This window comes from Labeo rohita, chromosome 12 (assembly GCF_022985175.1).
Source record: "Labeo rohita strain BAU-BD-2019 chromosome 12, IGBB_LRoh.1.0, whole genome shotgun sequence".
In the NCBI taxonomy this organism is placed as follows: domain Eukaryota; kingdom Metazoa; phylum Chordata; class Actinopteri; order Cypriniformes; family Cyprinidae; genus Labeo; species Labeo rohita.
In genome coordinates, this window is record NC_066880.1 from 12,680,817 (window position 1) to 12,701,872 (window position 21,056).

General features: G+C 35.4%; 1 protein-coding gene across 1 annotated transcript in view; it reads right to left on the minus strand.

The window, feature by feature from the left end:
- Positions 1 to 13,401: 13,401 nt before the first annotated feature.
- LOC127174292 (urotensin-2 receptor) overlaps positions 13,402 to 21,056 on the minus strand; it is a 54,496-nt gene continuing 46,841 nt past the window's right edge. Inside the window, exon 3 of the mRNA XM_051124661.1 lies at positions 13,402 to 15,488. The gene's annotated coding sequence lies outside the window, so the exon portion shown is untranslated. The remainder of the gene's footprint in view (positions 15,489 to 21,056) is intronic.

Genomic DNA, 21,056 nt, shown 5'->3' on the forward strand with positions numbered 1-21,056 from the left:
ATTCACAATAATTATGGAAAATGTCTCTAATGTAGCATGTAAGTGGCGTTTTCCATTTTCAATAGTTAAGTGCAAGACCAATTACATTGGACACACATTTAATGCAAGGTGTAAATGCAATCCAGCTAAAGAATGTACTGTTTGAATATAATTTTGTAATGGCAAGCATAAAGGGGGCCTATTTAGTACTTATCACAAGAATGCCATATAAGAGAGACTATGTGATTTTCTGCTTGTTTTTCCTCGAAAATGATGTTGTTTCTTTTGGAGTTAATCCCATTTCTTTGTAGGCACAGAGGCCATTTATCTGACTCTGTCTTTTCGTACCATTCGTTGCAGTAGCCAAGGTTAAACCCTCATTGTGAACCCTGTCAGTCCCAAAAGTGAGCTATGCGCTTTCCCATGTATGTACTTGAAGATCAATTGCTGTGGTTTTATTCAGACTCTTAGAGCACTGTTACACATTGCATTAGAGCGTGTGACCTCAACATGCAATAGAAGCCATCTGTCAACACGTGAAATGAGAGAGTTTTCAGGAACGGAGGCTTTACTTTCAAAGTCCAGGCAAAGCTATCGCTCGTTTTTCTTTTACGCTCCTGATTGCCTTAAAAGCGCTGCCCTCTGCTTTCTGCTTTTTAGCAAGAAGGTCATTTGGTTGGATTGAAGGTACATTTTTCAGTTTTTCCAACATTATTTTGGCGTAAAAGCATCAGTTCTTGTTATGAGGTACATAAACGCACACATTCTCAGTAATTCTGTCTTTTTGGGCACCATTATGTGGTGAGAGACAGAAAACAAATACGAAAAAGCCTGCGCCTAGCTCTAATAAACTGTAAAATGTAGTTACAAGCTAACACGTCTCTTGATTGTAAGCACAGCCGTATCCTTTTAAGGGTGTTCAGAAGTGGAAATATATCCGGTGGACTGAAGTGATCCGAGGTGAACTTCTTTGAATACAAAGTAAACTTTACACTTTTATGTGATTACATCAGAGAAACAGTTTGAACCCAGGAGATGAACTCTGTGCACGGCATATCACGCTCACATATGGATCAGCGTGAAGATGCATCAGCATTTACGCTGAATCCATTAATACGGTATGTGTTAGGAGTTGTGTTACCTTCTGTGCTGTCCAATTCTCATTTTAATCTTTGGCCCAGAGGAAATGTGTAAAATCCTTTCGTATGAGACAGTTTGTTTCATATTACCGATTTGCTCTGCTGCCTCTCTCATTATTCATTATGCTAATACAACAACATGAGACACTTCCAGGCCATCCAGCAGTCATCTGAAAAGAATACATCTCTTTGCTCTCTTAATAAAATCTCCCTTGGGTTTCAGAAGGCTCTGTCATGCCTTTTTAAAGAGTAAATTTACTAGAGGAGACTCTGGCTCTCTCTTTCTTTGCTCTAGTTAAGCCTGAAAACCCAATGATATGACATGGAGAAGTAGACACTGAGCTGGCAAACAGGTAAAATACTCAAGTAAACCAGACAGCTATCCAAAAATGGAAAATAGAAATAAAAATAAAAAATAAGCTGTCTGTGATTTTCTTCTCACTATCGCTTGCAGGTGTTTGTTCAAATGTTCTAAATTTTCTAGGAATTATATGGCGGCTCTAGCTGATCAGACACAGATGTGCGGTTCATTTGTATTTTCTATTATACAATACGTGTTATTGCAGCTCTTAAAAATGACCACCCACCCACTTCTTGTCCTCTTCATTGTTCATTTGGTCTCCCGTCATACATTTGGTCTTGCTTTTAGGTGCGAGAAATGTCTTTTTAATAGTGAATTATTCTGAGTGCTGGCAGGAGTTTCTCACATAGAGAACCAGCATGAGCTGGCTTCAATATGTCCGTCTTATTCTCGGGGCTCAGCTGGGACCTACCTTTGGCCTCTGATCGGTCCAGCTTTAATGAGGCAGAGAATATTATCCGTCACTCTCCTTCATTCTAAACCGGAGACTAAGCATGCTTTGATTTGTTCACAGATTGAATTTTGAAAAAGCATTTCCCCAGATGCATTTCATTTTTTAGTATTGCCATTGATGATAAAAGTATCTGCACAAGTGGTGCTTCTCGTTACACTGAGATGGAAATTTCACTAAATAGGCCAAGCTTGCTCCTAGTTTTTGTTGGTGATTGTCTACAGCCGAACAGAACATTCATGCTGATTGATAATGGCAAAATGACAACGTTTAAGGCTGCTCTGAAGTAGTATTTCATATTTCAGAGCTAGTATATTATGCATCCTACAATGAAAAAGTTGTTAAGCATACATTTTAATTTAGTCATTTTAACAGCTCATACATCAGCTCAGTTATACTGAATAGATTCCAATATATTTAAGTCTGTGTTTTTAAATAATGAGAAGACCTGTTAGTGTTTCTTATTCATTTATGTTTCTGCAGCACAAATAGGAAGTTACTTATCATTGCAGTAAGTGAAGCATAATTGTAATCTTAATATATGTAGCCATACACAGTCCAACCGTAAGCTCTAATATTCAACACAATGGTAACCACAAAAATGTCAACATAACAGAAATTCTATTAAATGTCAAACATAATTGAACATTACATATTACCTGGTCTTTCCCTTCACTCAAAAACAATAAATAACACTTACTTTTAATGTTTACCTCCCTAATGTTTATAGCCCTGTGCATAGCATGCTGTGAATTAGAAATCCATTAACCAGTTTCAGTTAATGCAACAAAAATTACTGATGTAGTCCCACCATAAATTAAGTAAACATCAGTTATACAGTGCATATATTTAAAGGAGACCTATTATGCCCCCTTTTACAATAATATCAGTCTCAGCTGTCCCCAGTATGTGTCTGTGAAGTTTCAGTTAAATACCCCACTGATCATTTATTTTATCATTTTGAAATGTCCCATTTTGAGTGGAAGCAGAAATGCGCTGTTTTCATGCATGTCTACTTAAATGCAAATTAGCTGCTATTCCCCGCCCCCTTTTCCAGAACAGGGCTGTGCCTTTACAGCTCATACCTCAGATTCTCTGCTAAAAAAAACATACGTTTGGTTTGAATTATCATGTCTGTTGTGCTGAAATCATGCATTTTAAACCATATTAATTTAACTACTGATATAGGTATTTGCAAGGGCACACATCCGAAGCACACACAGAGAAAGTGGCTATTGCACGACATGTGAGTACTAAACTAAGTTCTTTTTCATGTCTTATTGTGCTTAAACTGTCAAATACACACAAGTATATGTTAAAAACACACAGGAATTACAAAAACATTCGGTTATGTCTGTGAAGGTAAACAGCTGGGAAAATCGTATATTTATAGTAGATCTGTGTGGCAGCAGCGTAATAAAGCGTACAATAAATAAAAAATAATAAATCCATTAGTCTCTTGTCTCCTCTGAGGCTGGGACTCTAAATAGTGTTCTGTCCTTGTCTGTGCAGCCAACGACACAAACGTTAGCATGCTTTATTCACATTTTTGCCATGGTGTTGGAACTGGTAAACCGTTGTCATTGTAAATGTGCAGATTAAGGTGGTAATATTATAATAAGATCCCCTTTCTACATCATAGGGGGAACTACATTTTTTCAGAAGCTTTCATAAAAAGACTTACCGAAACAAAGTTACTGGGTTATCCTTTTTCACATTTTCTGGGTTGGTAGATGCACTGGGACATGATTATAAAATGTCTATTTAAAAAATTTAAAAGGCTTTGTTTTGTACATCAAAACAAATACAAGGTCAGCTTTCATCCTAGAGTTAAAGCTAAGTTAAATGCAAATGCACGTCTGTTATATTCAAGAAGCATCATTTTTGATGACAACTGTCTAGAGTGGATTCTTTTGAATTAGCAGCAGTTTTGCACAATGGAATTTTCAAATGTTTTTATTCCACAGGTGCTTTTCTATTCAGGCTGTGATTTTAATCCTACGCATTATATGCATCATTTGAGCTGCATATGGTAAAAGTAATCTAGGGTAAATAGTGCTTGTGCATTTTTTGTAGATTTTTTGTTCTCTTATTTTTTATTTTTTTTTTTTTTTAGATCAAAAATGGCAAATGATGTTCATAAAGTGATCTACTGATGTTTTTCAGATATTTGTATATAACAATAAAATCAGTTTTGAACAAAACACATCCACACTATAACAGAAGCCCTGCAGATCTCTGCAGCTTCTGAAACACTTTTATAAATCTACTGAAAGTGCCCAGGAAAGCCTTTTTGAATAGGGAACGTTAAAGGGGTAGTTCACTCAAAAATGAAAATTCAGTTATTAATTACTCACCCTCACGTCATTCAAAACTGGTAAGACCTTCGTTGGTCTTCGGAACGCAAATTAAGATATTTTTGATGAAATCCGAGTTCTTTCTGACCCTAGACAGCAAAATAATTACCACAATCAAGGAAGTCAGAACATTGTTAAAATAGTCCATGCAACTTTGTAATTTTAAAACTACATTAGCAGAATCAGAATAATAACTTTATTCAACAATATTGTCAGTCAACGTTCGTTTTCAAGAGTACCATGATGCATTATTATGTTTATGCATATGTTTAACTGACTGTAACACTAACTGTTCCTTTTATTGAACCAAACTATTTTTTATTGCCTGCATTAATCTTTTATTTGTTAAAGGTTGTAAATGGCTAAAACATCCCTCACTTATAAGATGCACGGTTAAGTGATTTAAAATTGCATTCTTCTGGCAACATTTGAGACAAGTAATTCAATGAGCAGAACTGATTTCATTCATTTATTCATTTAAAGTCAGCTCTCTGGTGAAGGACACTGACTCAAATGGGTTTTTCCAGAGTAACAGGGTAACAGCTTTCCATCCTAAGTGTTTTTGTGAAATTTTCTTTATTATCTTTTTTCTCTTCGTAATGTGTAATTAGTTTTTTTCAGCAAATGCCATCACCTGAGAGCATCCTTGGTTCATGCAAATACAGCAGTTTAATTAGTAACTTCACATCTGATATAATCTATTAATTAATTGCCATGTCAGTGCTGATGTTCATCAAAGGTACCTAACACTGTGACCCACTGAGGGCTCATCAGCGGGATGTTTTAAAAATTCAGCTGCACGCCAAAGTCAGAGGAAAGGTGGGACCCTTAGGGAAGACTGTGGTTGAGATGCTCAGTATTCATTAACTAGCTGAGGTCATCTGGTCACACTTCATTTCAGTGATTCTGTCTGCACACAAGCGCATCAATCATTCAATCAGTCTCTTACAATTTCATTATTCATCCATGATGGTAATGGAAGCTGGCACTTTGTTATCCACCCCCACACATGCACTTCCAAACATGTGTCATCACAAACCATCCAGTGCACCCACATCAAATAAATTTTTTAAGATGAGCTCTTAAGAACGCTCGAAGGTGTGCAATTATTTTTAGGGAAACGCACCGCTAAAGTTCCAGGCAGGTCTTGACCACATTATACAGTGCCTTGTGAAAGTATTCATACCCCTTAATTGTTCTTTTCATGTTTTATGTTGCTCCCTAATGTTAAACTGATTTAAATTGCATTTTTTCCACATCAATACACACTCCATACACCAAACAAAAACAAAAAACAACTTTTTAACATCTTTGCAAATTAATAAAACATAGAAAACGTAAGTGATTCCATTTCATAAATATTCATACCTGTATCCAGGACAGCTGAAATTAAGCTCAGGAACATTCACATCACTTGTAGATGAAGTTAACCTGTGGCAAATTCAGTTGAATAGGTATGATCTGGAAAGGCACACAGGTCTAAATAAAAGGTCTAACAGCAGAAAATTCAAATCAGAGCAAAAACCAGAGGTCAAAAGGTCTGAGGTCAAAAAAAAAAAATGCCTGTAGAGCTCAGAAACAGGATTGCACCAAGCCACACATCTGGGGAAGAGTTCAGAAAATATTCTGCTGCATGCTCTCTCTCTCTCTCTCTCTCAAAACTGCATTTATAACTGCATTAATCCGCTATCAACTGAATTAGCAACGCATGGGATGATATGCGTACAAAATTAGTCCTACACATAGAGCATTTCAAGGACAAAAACCTTGCAAATGTCTTGAAATACAACACCTTAATAATATAAAACCTCAGGTGTTCATTATTTTCTAAAAATTCAATGTCCCGTTGTCAATTATTTTCTTACTTAAAGTATGGTAACATTTAAAGTTAATTTAAAGTGTTTAGAAAAGTGTTGTTTTTTATCAAGTTTATCAATATTCTGATAGATTTCTGTTAGAAGTTGTTTTGAATTGTATGCATGAATTAAGTAAATATATGAATTTCACTCATAACCTAGACTATATGTGACCCTGGGCCACAAAACCAGTCATAAGTAAGTATTTGTACTAAGTATTTGCAATAGCCAACAACACATTGTATGGGTCAAAATTATAGATTTTTCTTTCATGCCAAAAATCATTAGGATATTAAGTAAAGAGCATGTTCCATTAAGATATTTTGTAAATTTCATACAGTAAATATATCAAAACTTAATTTTTGATTAGTAATATGCTTTGCTAAGAACTTCATTTAGACAACTTTAAAACTTAAAGATTCTCAATGTTTTGATTTTTTTGCATCCTCAGATTCCAGATTTTCAAATAGTTGTATCTCGGTTAAATATTTTCCTATCCTAACAAATATTTATTCAGCTTCCAGATAATATATGATGATCAGATGATGATTAATAAATTGACCCTTATAGTACTAGTACTATAGTACTAGTCTGTGGTCTAGGATCACTTATGTTTTTGGGTTCATTTTTAAATAGGTTTTTGAATATGTGTGTGCAAAAAATGACTGTGAATTTAACAGTAAAAGACAGTAAAAATGCTACAGTAAAATCCTGTTAAATGGTTAAATGTAAATTCCCCTACCACATACAGTGAAAAACAGTATTGGACATTGGATGTAATTTTATAGTAGTATACCATTTTACCATATTTTACCATACACCAAATGAAAAAGAACATAACATTTACAGTTAATTGACATTCCCAGAAGTCTCTACATTACATTTCAAATTAGATGTTTTTTTTGTTGAAATAACTATATTTCTTCTTAGTTTTTTTCTTATCAGGTTTGTACATTAGAATTGTATGGTACATCTAATGTTGTTAAATTACTGTTTATTGCATTATTTCAGTTTCATGTGTGTTACCATGTTGGTGTTTAGTGTTTGTGTGAATGACACTGTTCACCTTCTGTATATATGTTAGTATTTAAAAGCTGCTTGTGATGGGCTTTCATTCATCATGTGACTTTCTCATCACCACCTGCTTTTGGTGGTTATCACAAAGGTACACAACAGATTTCAGTACTTCAATATGTTGGTTAACATTACGTCAGTTAATGAATTTACAATATTTAAATGTAAATTTAAATTAAAACCGTAAAACCTAAAATGTTGCTACCTTATTTTTTTACAGTAAAATTCCGGCAACCACAGTTTTTTTACCATCAATTTTACTGATTTTTTTTTACAGTGTACAGTACATACAGTACTGTGCAAAAGTTTTAGGCCACTAGTATTTTCACCAGCTTAAAAATTGTTTAAAGTAAGTTATTTCTATCTTCTGCTGTAGTGTGTCAGTAAAAAATATCAGTTTACATTTCCAAACATTCTGTTTGCCATTAATTGTAATAATCTAGTGAGATTTTTGTTTGCACAGGCAGTTTGACAACAGCCAGTGCTCCACACAGACATCTGATCTCACCATCATCCAGTCTGTCTCTGGAATGACATGAAGAAACAGAATAACTGAAACAGACTAAATCCAGAAGAACTGTGGCAACATCTCCAAGATGTTTCAAGTAACCTACCTGCAACGCTACCTGAAAACTGAGCACAAGTGCACATAGGGCAAAAGCTGCTTTAAACGCAAAGGATGGTCACATTAAATTTTAGTTAATAGAAGTTCTTTGATAAAGAAAATCTATTTATGACATTGTTTGTGACAGCATCCTCATTTTATGTGCCTAACTGCCTAAAAATTTTAACAGTACAGTAGCTTTGTAGGTATAGGTCTCTTAAAGCATCTTGGAGATGTTGCCACAGTTCTTCTGGATTTAGTCTGTCTCCGTTTTTTCTGTTTCTTAAGAAAGACTGGACTGAATGATGGAGAGATCACATCTCTGTTTGCACAAGGAGTCTGACAACAGCCTGTGCTCCATACAAAAATCTCACTGGATTATTATAATTAATTGTAAAATGAATATTTAGAAATGTAAACTGATATTTTCTACTGACACACTACAGCAAAAGACAGACTTGAACTGACTTTAAACCATTTTTTAGCTGATGAAAATACTAGTGGCCTAAGACTTTTGCACAGTACTGTACATACACAAATTTCTAGCTAAAATACAGGATCATTTTTTATAAATCAGGGATGTCCAAAAGAAATTTGTCTGGATGTTTATTGGTATAGACCAGGGGTGGCGAACGTCAGTCCTGGAGAGCTGCAGCCCTGCAGAGTTTTGCTTTAACCCTAATCAAACACACCTGAACAAGCTTATCAAGGTCTGAAGGGTTACTATAGGCAGGTGAGATTTTATTAGGGTTGGAGCTGAACTCTGCAGGGCTGCGGCTCTCCAGGACCGGAGTTCGCCACCCCGGTATAGACCTTATCAGATGAATTCACTGAACCGAATTAAACTGAGTTTTTGGGGACATTTTTTAGGTCACCATGAGGAAACAGGCTTATAAAGCATGCAGACTGAAGTCTGTTTTGAAAATCTAAAAATGTTTTCTGTGAGGGGTAGGTATAGGGGTAGGGTTAGAGTAAGGGGATAGAAAATACAGTTTGTACCACAGAAAAAAAAAAACATTATGTATATGTAATGTCCCCATAATGATCAGAATAGCAGTGTGTGTGTGGTAAACCCTACGTTATGGGGACAAAATGTCCCCACAAAGATAGCAATTTCCAAAATCCTATCCTTGTGGGGACATTTTTTATTTTTGTATTTTTTGGTCTCCATGAGGAAGCAAGCTTATAAATCATACAGAATAGAATTTTTTGAAAATCTAAAAATGCAGAAAGTTTCCTGTGAGGGGAAGGTTTAAGTGTATGATAGAAAATACAGTTTGTACAGTAGAAAAACCATTACCGCCTATGAAATGTCCCCATAAAATGTGTGTGTCCGCACATGAACTGTGAAGCATCTTACTGTTAAAAGGATTAAAGGCTGATGTGGCAAACTTGAAAGTGTCATTAATTAAAGAGTTTATATTCCATAGTGAATGTACATCAATAAAACTATTCCATAGGCACAGTATATAAAGTGATTAAGATCTTTGCCTTTTACCCATGGGAAGACCCGAGAAGCTGCTGCATTCTAAAAGCTCATTTGAAGAATTGTTTTTCACTTCTTGCTATTTTTCCTAATTATTCTGGGTATAAAGGCTACAGCCAGCTCAAAGTTGTGAGATAAAAATAATGTTGTTTTTCGGCTCATCTAAAATTGCCATGCATAATCACTCTTCTAAGAGTTAAAGTCATGTTTAAGGTGGATGAAACAGTTTGTAATTAAAGTTTTTTTCCTAAACAGAGTAGCTTGTTCTTATTGGATGAGATTATTTTAAAGAATCCGGAATGCAATGGGCAAAAAGTATGAAAAATATGTAATTCTTTTAGAATTGAAAGACAAAGTGTACATTGTTATTCAATACCATTCAGATAAAGTAAGAATAATAATTCCACTATTAAAAAGTAATTGCACAAATAATTGATTAGCAAAATGCCAAATGTCTTACTGAGAAAAAGCAGATGACATGGAATGGACAGATTTGACTTTTGAGGCAGTTAATGTATATTATTTATACAATTAAAAAAATGTAGGAATGTAATTGCATTATATAACAAAACAAAACGAGTGAATATTTTCAAGCAAAACATTCCACTGTCCATGGCTATGTCTAGGAATTCTGTGATATTGTGTATTTCTTTGGGTCCCTTACTTTTTAAAAGAAATGTAAATATTGACATGGTTTAGTGGACATTGCACATGGTTTGATATTTGCATATTACACTGTATATACGTATACAAAAGCTATTTTACTTTCTTAAGACCCACTTTTTTGTGCCTTTTACTTTGTGAAATAAGTTGTTAATGGACCACCTAGGTAGTCTAGCTTCATTCAGATTTCTGAGAGCTGCCACTGTGAAACTAAACACTGGCATAATAAATTTGAGTTAGGAGCCATGCTGTGTTATAGTGTGTTAGCCAGACAGTTTAATTTCCTTTATTTTATTCTTATTGAAGTTATATAATAACTTATAATAATGAGCTCATTTACCATAGGTCCTTGGAGAGGGCTAAAATGTCTACTCACTGCTAAGTGATCTGACAACAGACAGAAAAGGAATGTGCACCTGGTGGAACACTTTTCAATACAGCATGTTATGTTGTTAGTAAGCCCTGCACACGGGCGAAGGTAGATCCCATATGCGTCATTCACGATAGGGGCATGAGCGCATGGCTGAATTTTTGATTTTTAATGTGGCGTTTAATGGTTGTAGCATTAAGTAGAAGTTTCTCACATTTTTTTCTAATCCCAGTTGCTTTTCTGAAGGTTGCTATCCACTGTAGTGAAATTACAGAGCAAATGTTGTGTACATTTCAGGTTTGAATTAGAAATGAGCAAATATTGTACTACACATCTCATCACCCGATCATTACATAGGCTACTTATCGAAACCGTTAAAGGTCATTTTCAATGATTCATGCATAATTTAATTAATATTCATGAAAGAAGCTGCTGTCTCCAAACAACACCCATGATTATATGTGAAACCTGTGTGCAAATTTTATAGCGATTTTAGGTTTATTTAAGAAAATTCAGAACAGTGTTGAATTGCATAACTGTACTTTTATGTCCTCAGTACATTATATATTCAGGTTTCTTCAAATAAATGTTAACTGAAACAAAATCTAAAATAAATAAATTAATTAATTAAAATTATTTTATTTTTATTTCAGCTAGTTTCCAAAGTAACACTTCTCCTTTTCATTTCGTTAAACCTGATGTACTAAAATAATTACAACAAAAACTGAAAAAATCAAATCAAATAAAAACTATATATATATTAAAAATAACTAATAAAATAGACAAAATACACAAAAAAATTACTAAACTTTTGATTGAAATTGAAATAAAAATAACAAAATAATAAGCACTAATTCAAAATACTGATAAAAAACTATAATAATATCTCAATTACACTAAAACAACACTGATACTGAACTGTAGATTTTTTTTTTTTTTTTATAGAAGTCTTTTCTGCTCATCAAGGCTGCATTTGCTTGATTAAAAATACAGAAAAAACAACTATACTATGAAAAATTATTGCAATTTAAAATAATGATTTTCTATTTTAATATACTTTAAAATAGAATTAATTCCTGTGGTGCAAAGATGAATTTTCAGCATCATTATTCCAGTTTTCATTTTTTATTTTATTTTATTCTATTTTATTTTATTTTATTTTGCAACCTGTGATTATTTTTTTCATGATTCTTTGATGAATAAAACATTAAAAAGAACAGCATTTATTTAAAATAGAAATCTTTTGTAACAATATACACTACCATTCCAAGTTTGGGGGCAGTAATTTTTTTCTTTCTTTCTTTGTTTGAAAGAAAATAATACTTTTGTTCAGCAAGGATGTGTTCAAGTGATAAAAAGTGATAGTAAAGACTTACATTGTTAGAAAATATTTAAGTAAATGCTGTTCTTTTTACATTTTTATTTATCAAAGAATCTTGAAAAACGTGTCACAGGTTCAAAAAAATATTAAGCAGCACAACTGTTTCCAACACTGATAATAAATCAGCATCTTAGAATGATTTCTGAAGGATCGTGTGACACTGAAGACTGGAGTAATGGCTGATGGAAATCCAGCTTTGCATCACAGAAATAAATTATATTTTAAAGTATATTAAAACAGAAAACTGCTACTTTAAATTGCAATTATATTTCATAATATTACTTTTTTCTATGTTTTTGATCAAACAAATGGAACTTTGATGAGCATGAGACAGTATATGTTTATGTATATATGACAAATATACATTAGTGACAGTGTGAATATGTCAATGAGCATTTCAGAACAACAAAATACTAATATATTTTCATATAGCAGAAACAAAAAGGGACCCCAAGCAAATACTGCATGCATACTTAGCTAATATATATGTAGATGCAAATTCAGTGCATTTACTGAAAAATGATCTTATCTGTATGCAGACTTCTTGCTTCCCTCTTTATTTTTGTGCTATTTGGCCACTCTGCACCTACTGCACTTCTCTTGGTGGCTGATGCATTTCACAGGTGACTTAACCTTATCTTAATTGGAAAAAGATAGCTTCAGATTTGAAATGTAAAGCTTCCACACAGGTTCCACAGCATTTATATGACTAACCACAAGGCTTTTTTCTTCTAGGAAAATGATATGACTAATTGCGTGTCTACGTCAGTGTTGGCTGATGATTAAATTGGTAATCAAAATATTTTTTAGTGAATATTTTACCTGGAAACATCTGCCCTTCAATAAGCCTTACAGTGATATTCTTAGAAATTCACACAATATGATATAATGGCCTTTTATTATGATACAGACAAAAAGATATGTTGTGGTTGCATGATTCATTGTCAGATATTAGACATACTGTATACTAATTCCTTTCAGTCTTCATTAGAATTTGAGATTTTAAACACATAAACAGATTTACTGCATATTTATAAATGTATAGGTCTAAGGATATTGTTATAAACACTCTTTAAAGAGATACTTTCTTTGGCAAACTAACGATATAAAAAGCTTTAATAAACCTCTAATTGGGTTGTTTTTAACATGGATTTTAACCGTATATGCTTTCAATTTGAATCATCTGTGCAAAAATGAGGCTTTAATGCGAAAACTGGCACTGAACATTTCTTCAGACTAACATAATAGTTAATGAAAAGACTGCTAATATTACTGTAAATCACATTAGTGGATAAAACAGCAATATTTCCATTGTGCTGTCCATTGGCTGGCTTTTAAATCAAACAAACCTCTCCAAGCTTCCGATGACAACATCTGCTGAAACATCTGGCTCATTAAGTCTCCTGTGAAATCTGAATGGCAGTTCATTGCAGCAATAACATTTCCAAAACAAAAGCTTTTAATTCAGCGCTGCCATTTTAAGGCATGGATATCTTTTGTACTTTAATGACGGCAAACTACCGGTCCAGCGTGACTGAATTATATTTCATTATGTACTGTATAAAGACCTAATAGTCAATTACTGCCTTCATTAAACTGCTTTTTTCACCCTGCCCAGAAAATTACATTAATGTAAAATGAGAAAAAAAAAAAAAAAAAAGGTAAAATTTCAAGTACTGCCACTGTTTACTGAACATGTTTATTGAGATTTTAAGCTAAAGTGAGAAATTCTGCAATTGCACATAGACTAAATAATGACAAATGTGGAAAAACAGCATCACCACATCACAATAGCAAAACAAAGACACAAAGAGAAACCATATTTTCGAAATATCTGTGTAGGCCTTAACCAAACAACTTTAAAAATAACATTCCTGCTTTGCATTTTTAATTGCCTCTGGTTGTTTGTATTTGCACACCAAATCCTCTTCCAAAAGCATGTCCGTTAAAGTTTATATTAGAAATAAATTAACTTGCTAAACAGCAGTCCAAAAAGTGTACTGTTTTAGTCATTTGGAACCAACTTATTCTCCCTTGAGGTACGAAATGCAACCTTGGAGCCATGAATTCACGCTCTGTGGAAAGCATCTCCCTCTGATTTACACACACACACACATGTGTGTGTGTGTGTGTTGCAATAGGTGCAAAAATATTTTTCTTTATATATTCTTTTATATTTCATATAATACATATTTTACTTCTCTTGATCTTTGATTGCCATTAGCTTTTGTGTAAACAAAGTAGGCAACAATTTAAATAACACAGCTGAAATATTTACAAGAAGTAATCTGCCCATAGAAATTTTACATAAATACAGCATGTACATAAAGTAAATGGTAACACTTTACAATAATCCGTCGACATTAGTCAATGCACCGTTATCATGAGCTAACAGCATTTATTAATGTAGTTTAATGTTCTAGGTGTAGTAACATGTAATGCCATATCAATATTTTTAGCATTAACCCTACATTAATAAGTGCTTTATTATTAGTTTATGATAGCTAATGCATCCCTAATGCAATTTGTTAAATATTGTTAAGACACTGACCCTTATTATAATGTGTTACCAAGTATTTTTAAGCTCTCTGTACAAAAACAAAATAGGCATTCCTCAGATTCAGCAAACCAAAGCAACATATAGACTTTGGGCAGCACTTTCCTGTTTATCTTTTTTGTAAAACAAATACGGAGTCCAACAATAATAAGCGCCATTTCGCCATTGTGCATTAAGATAAATAATCTGTTCCTTTGGAGTCACAAAGTTCAGTTCAGTTTCACTCTGCAATGCTCATATTGTGCACATCCTATATCTGTAGGACCTTCCATATGGACAGGCACTGACTTGTCAGTATGGAAAGTATAAATGTCCAACTCATTAAAAGTCAAATCCGAGCATCCTCTGCAATGTTGTTTGGAGAAACAGCTCTCAGGTCAGTCTGAGGCCAACGTAAAACCTCCAGTCTTGTCAGGCCTCAAGGAAATAGAATGGAAGAGACAGAATCCTCACTGATCAGAGAGAATCCATTTGACAGTCCCGGGGAATGGAATACAGCGCTCTGAAAAATAAAAGGGTGCTCGGAAGTCCTTCTCGCAGTGTTCTAGAAGGCTTTCCATCGCCACTTAGTACCCTACAATGAAGATCATCAAATCATCAAAGCCAAATCAAGTAGAATAGCTTCATGTCAAATGCAGCCCATGAGATCAAATAGAGAAAGACTCTTTCATAAATACGAGAGAAACAGATATCGTACTAGGAAATACGCCTCCTTTTTGATGTCATCTTTTGCGGGAGTCATGTTCGGAAAGATTCTGATAGCTACTATTGCAGTTATTTGAAGGAAATGACTCTCATCAAATTGAGCCACTTGGGAGGGGGGAGATGAAAGTTGTCACATTTTTCTCTTGGTTATCTCTCTGCTTTGATGGCAAAGTTTGACGAGTGATCAAAAAATAAATAAATATAAAATATATATATCCCCAGTTCACAGTGATAATAGCCCAGAGTTTGAGAAAACTGATGAACTGGGAATTGGTTTTTCCCTCTTAAAAGTCTTCTGAGATCGAAACGAATCAACAGGTGAGATGACGGCAACTCCAAACCCACATTGACCTCTTAAGTTGGGGATAGTCTTCATGCCGTGACTTGCTTTTCTTTTCTCGCCCGCTCTGCTCCTCCTTTCCTCTCCCTCTTCTGTTTGGAGGAGGGAGATACCAGCCGTCTTGGCTTGCTCTGCTCCTGTCTTGCCCCAGACAGTCGTCTATCCCTGTAACGGCAGCAAAACAACCAGTTAAACTATGTGGAGCTGATTTGGCAGATAAACATACTCTGCGTCTGTCAGTTCGTGCTAACCCAGACCGCTCTCCCATATGGTCAGGTTTCGAACAGAAGGGAGAGAGAGAGAACAGTATGTGACTGAGCAAACTCTTCCCTCTGTGTGGAATTGATTAAGCAGTGCACGGAGGCCAAGACTCCTGCTTTATCTAGCTTTCATTTTCCTATATTACCTATTACGGTAGTGCTCGATTACTACAATGCACTGCCTACAGGTAAGGATCTATAAAAATGGGTGGTTTATAGATTCTGGCATCCAGTACAGTGAAATAAGGTATCATTTGCTTCAATTCAGTCTTTTAGAGACCTGGCACTATAGTGGCATTTCCCAATCTGCAAATTGTTTGAGAATAACAGCATTGCAAACAGTATGATTTACTTGACATATGAATGACAAAGAAAATCAGCTCTTTTCTTCTGATTATTACTTCCAAAGCATTCATTTTGTTCTTAGAGACATTTGATGATATTTCTAGTTGTAGTTTATAGGTTTTCTCTTAAAAATAACTAACCTTATAATGAAAGAAAACTATACTGCAATAAAATCTCTGAGTAGTTTTGAAGTTAAGTGCAGAAAAAGTTCCAGTTATTCGGTGTTCATATTGTCCCCTCAGTCCAGTCCCACAGCTTTGTTTGCATATGAATCTGAGAATAGTGTGGAATCAAACTCCTACGTGTCACGACCGCAGGCTTGTCCCATTGCCCAGGAAGGTGCTGACACACGCAGCAGCTGGTGTATTTTGTGTCTTGTCATGACAAGAGTCAAAATCTGCCACAACCCTTGAAGCTATCTGAAGGTGAGATATAGGCCTGTGCTTTAAATAACACAGTAATAATAGAATGAGCCATTCGGCTTCTGTAAAGGTTTGTTGACCTAGTGAACTGAGAACCAGTTCTGTGCATTTGTGTAATCACTGCCCACTCATATACTTGACTGTGTTCAGTCCTGAAGGTCATTTGAGTAATATAATATTAAACACTGAGCAACTTCATTGCATTTTTGCCGTGAACCTACACAGGAATATTTACTTTAGCACTGTAGCATATCAAGATTATTTTTTTCAAACGGTAAGGCATCAGTTAAATTATGTAAACAGCAGATTACTTCCACACTGAGACACACGTACTTAATTATACAATGGTCCTGGTCTTCGAATTTGATTGGCAGATGGAAGTTCCAAAACTAGTAAGTGATACTGTTTGTATCACACTGTGTTTACAGATTCCAGACAGACAGTCAGTGACTCTTTGCAAGTTGAACTAGTACACCAGAAAGTGGTGACAGGTGTCTTTTTGATTTGTTTAAAACACTGATTTAATTGGGAAATTTGACAAAATCATTGACTAGATCATTCAATATATCAGTATTTCAACAATATGTTTAAAATACAGATTAATTCTGTAACAAAACAGTGAGTGGGTTTATGAGTGGGTTTTTTTAGTCATTCAGCCAATCAATTCGTTCAGAAGGAACAAAATTAGTCAATGAATCTGTTCAACTTAAACACAGATTAATTCAGGAGTTCTATTAAGAATGTTCTGGCTCTTCCGAGCTTCCAAGCTAATGGTAGTGAATGGGGTTTAAGATTCCGAAGGCCAGAAAACTGCGTCCATACAAATAAGAAGTTCTCCACATGGCTCCATGGGGTTAATAAAGGCCTTTTGAAGTGAATTGGTGCGGTTGAAAAATTTCCTATTTATATAATGATAAAAATCCACCCAGTTTTTTTTTAAATCCCAATAAATCATAACCCTATTCTCAGATCAAGCCACTCACAGATTCTTGACAGAGTGATGTAGTTCTGCACAGGCCCCTCCCACAGTTGTTGATCGACACTAACGTTTTATCACAGACCCGCCCTGTAAACAGTCCACTATTGTTTCGACACCAGAGCAGGTGTAGATAATAATGTCTCCTAAGCGATATAATGAACATAGCAGTCATTTACTACCAACATCTGAGCCGCTAAAGATGCAGTGGATTACTTTTGTTTTTGAAGTGAATGTGCCCTCTGATCTACCTAAATGCATCTGTGTTTGCGCAAATCATTTGTGATCCTGCTTCAACTCCAGAAGAAGTGAGTGAAGTTAACAGTCTCACTCTCAGAAGAAAGGGGTGGGGTGAACAAAGCTCATTAGCATTTAAAAGGGAGATGCACCATGGGTCGCTATGAACAGAGCTGTTTTTGACAAGGTAAAAAAGGGTGTTGTTTTACACTACCATTGTGAAATTTTAAGTATGTTATAGACTTTTCATTAAGACCCCAGAGAATGATATCAACTTGTGGAAAATGGGCATCTGATGACCCCTTTGAACTCATTCACTGTCATTATAAAGCTTGGAAAAGCCTGGACATTTTTAAATATATCTTCTGTTTGTCTATTTTTTAATATATCTTGTATTTGTCTGAAAAAAAGTCATATACACCTAGGATGGCTTGAGGGTGAGTTAATCATGGGGTAATTTTCATTTTTGGGTGAACTATCTCTTTAATGAGTGAGTGAATGACTGAATCATTTAGTCAGCCGATTTGTTCAACACTCATGCTGACTGAAAAATTGCTATTTTTTAGTGACAGTTAAAAAGTACTTTCTTTGTGTAGGATCAGTGTAGACGTATTACATTTGTCATGTTGTCTGCGTCATGTGACACAAGTATCAGTTGCATCACTTTCAAGTATCAGTTGCATCACTTTCATGTACATCACTTACATCATCCTCTCCCTTGTCTGCTGCTAGTAAAGTGCCCATCAGATGCACATTTCAGAATCTAATAAAAAATCCCTTCTGTTTTATGAGTACTGTGAATTCTACTACTCTGTTCACATACTGAACAGAAGAGCGAGAGACTATATAGACTATATCTTACTATATAGTAGGGAAGTGTGCAGTTTTGGATACAGCCACTCCTAATTCATTCAGAAAGGGGCACCACTATTATGTGTGTGTTGCTTATTTGGCTTCATTTGGAAGTGTTTTCAGAGCGGATATAAGAAAATAAATGGGAATATTGTGTTTAAAATTTAATTTCCTCCCTATTAACATTATTTAAGGAACTGTTGTAGTACAAACGCAGTAGGCCTATAACGCACATTTAGAAACACTGGCACGAATATCAGCACTCGCAAGTCTTGTGCTATTGCCTAAATAATAACACCTTAAATAAAAAGCAAAAATGACAACACAGCAGATGGTTGCAACCACTATAATCATAACTTACAAATAGGTGAAGTAAATGTTTGTAACCCTAAATCAGAGGGGTATGTGGTTATATGTGCAGCTGTAAGTGGCCTTGCAGGCTATTACTCTGAGCAATGAGAGAATCACCAAGTCCCTCATCCGAGGAATTATCACAGTGGGATTTCAGCAAGGTGACATCTGCCGGACAGACCAGCTGCGCGCAGCCCTGCCTATCACAGATTAGCGCACAGATTGTTTACACTGCAATCGATCTCCAACTGTTTGAATTCCATTAGCTGTGCAACGGGCTTCCCAAAAATCTCTAAGGTCCAACCAACCAAAATCACGTCTAGTCCAGAACGTCCTTTCTAAATGTTTTCCTCTCAACACCTATGATAAACTGCAACTCTGTCGCCAACCATTCTGTGCATATTTTGGGTCAAATTTATGCTCTCCATTAGTTCTTGTTTAGATTTACCAAAATAGACTTCTCTCCTGATGTGCGCAATAAGCGATTGTTCTCCAGAAAAGGCAAGAACAGGAAGACGGCATCATTATATGCCAGCAGCCTTTAGAAATGAGCCCAAAATAAATGAAGCTTGTGCTCATTATAAACAGAATGACTTTGCATCAGGGCCAGAAGATCAGGGGCTTGAGCAGCCAGGCAGAGCAGCCCACAATCTCCTTGCTGTGATTACTAGGAAATAGAGAAGAAATGTCATCACTGGGTGAAAGAAAGAGCGGGAAATCCAATAAATTAGATTTAGTCAGGCACCAAGCGTAATCTGGCCTGTTAGCACCTACACTAGCATTGTATGAGCGATGTCCTGAATTCTGAACATGTTCTGGTTGGACAAAATTTAACTCCTTTAGGGCAGTTGTAATTTTGTACGGTCCTTTCACACTACTTTAAGTCAGTCCAATCACTAGAGAAAATACAATGCAGAAAGAATATGTGGAAAAAGCTTTTGACAATCTCTACTTCCAGGAGCACAGCTGACGCACCACTCTGAGTCTGTTCTTGGGCTTTGGTTAATGTAGTGTTTAATTTTTAGGAGCTGTTGTAACTGACATGAATTCTGTTGAGCTCTCTCCAAGCTTTCATGTTTGAGGGACTATTTCCAACACTGTGCTGCCTACCTTAATCAAAAAGAATTATAGTTCAAGTTTATTTCATTAAGTATACTTAAGTAAAGTTCAAGTATATTATTAAGTATACTTTATGTAGTGAGTATACAATTGCCAGTGTACTAGTAGTATACTTGTGAGTGTACTATTTCAGTACCTCTTTGGGACTAAATTGGCCCACATTCTAGTATATACTGTAAAAGTATACTTTAAGTATAACAGCAGTAAACTTTGAGTACACAACTAGTTTACATCTGTTTTAGTTTGTACTGCAACTATACCAAAACCTTATCTCACAATTCAGACTTTTTTTCTCAGAATTGCGTGATACAAACTCACAATTCTGACTTTTTTTTTCAGAATTGTGTTGTGTTGAGTTATAAAGTCAGAATTCCGAGATATAACATTGCAATTCTGAGAAATAAAGTCAGAATTGTGAGATATAAACTCACAATTCTGTTAACATATCAGCCTTTTTTTTCTCCTCAGAACTGGACTTTATAACTTGCAATATAACTTGCAATTGCAAGTTTGTATCTCACAATTCTGAGAAAAAAGTCAGACTTGTGAGATGTAAACTCGAAATTGCGAGAAAAAAGTCAGAATTGTGAGATAAAAAGTCGCAGTTACCTTTTTTATTTTTTATTCAGTGGCGGAAATGGGCGTCCATAGATAGTTTACTAATTAAATTCTTATAGCATTTTTAGTACACTTTGAAGTATAGTCTCAGGAAACTACTAGTTTAGTAGTTTTATCCTGCAAGTATACTCAAGTTCCCCTTCAGTCGTTTCACTACGACGTTACATATGGGAACTCGCTTGAGAGTCCAATCATCTCCAAGCCTTATTCAAAAGGCCAATGAACATTCATGAACATTGGCGAGTGGTATTTGCATGCCGAGCCACTCCCCCGTATATACGGGTATATAAGAAGGCGGCGTGCAACCACTCATTCAGACTTTTGCTTTTGGAGCCTTGTCTTCTGAGCCATTTAAAAAAAAAAAGAAAAAGAGTTCCTGAGTTCACACTCTCTCTGCTGGCGTGCTGCCGAGCTACTAAAAGAGCTTCATCTAAAAGAGCGTTCGGCAGCCGCCAGCCTAATCCTGCGGGCTGCCGTTTTCACGGCATCAACGCCTCCCGCACTCCAGCGAGCGCCCCGTCTGAGTGCACGGTTGTGCCGCGGTTTCTCCCTG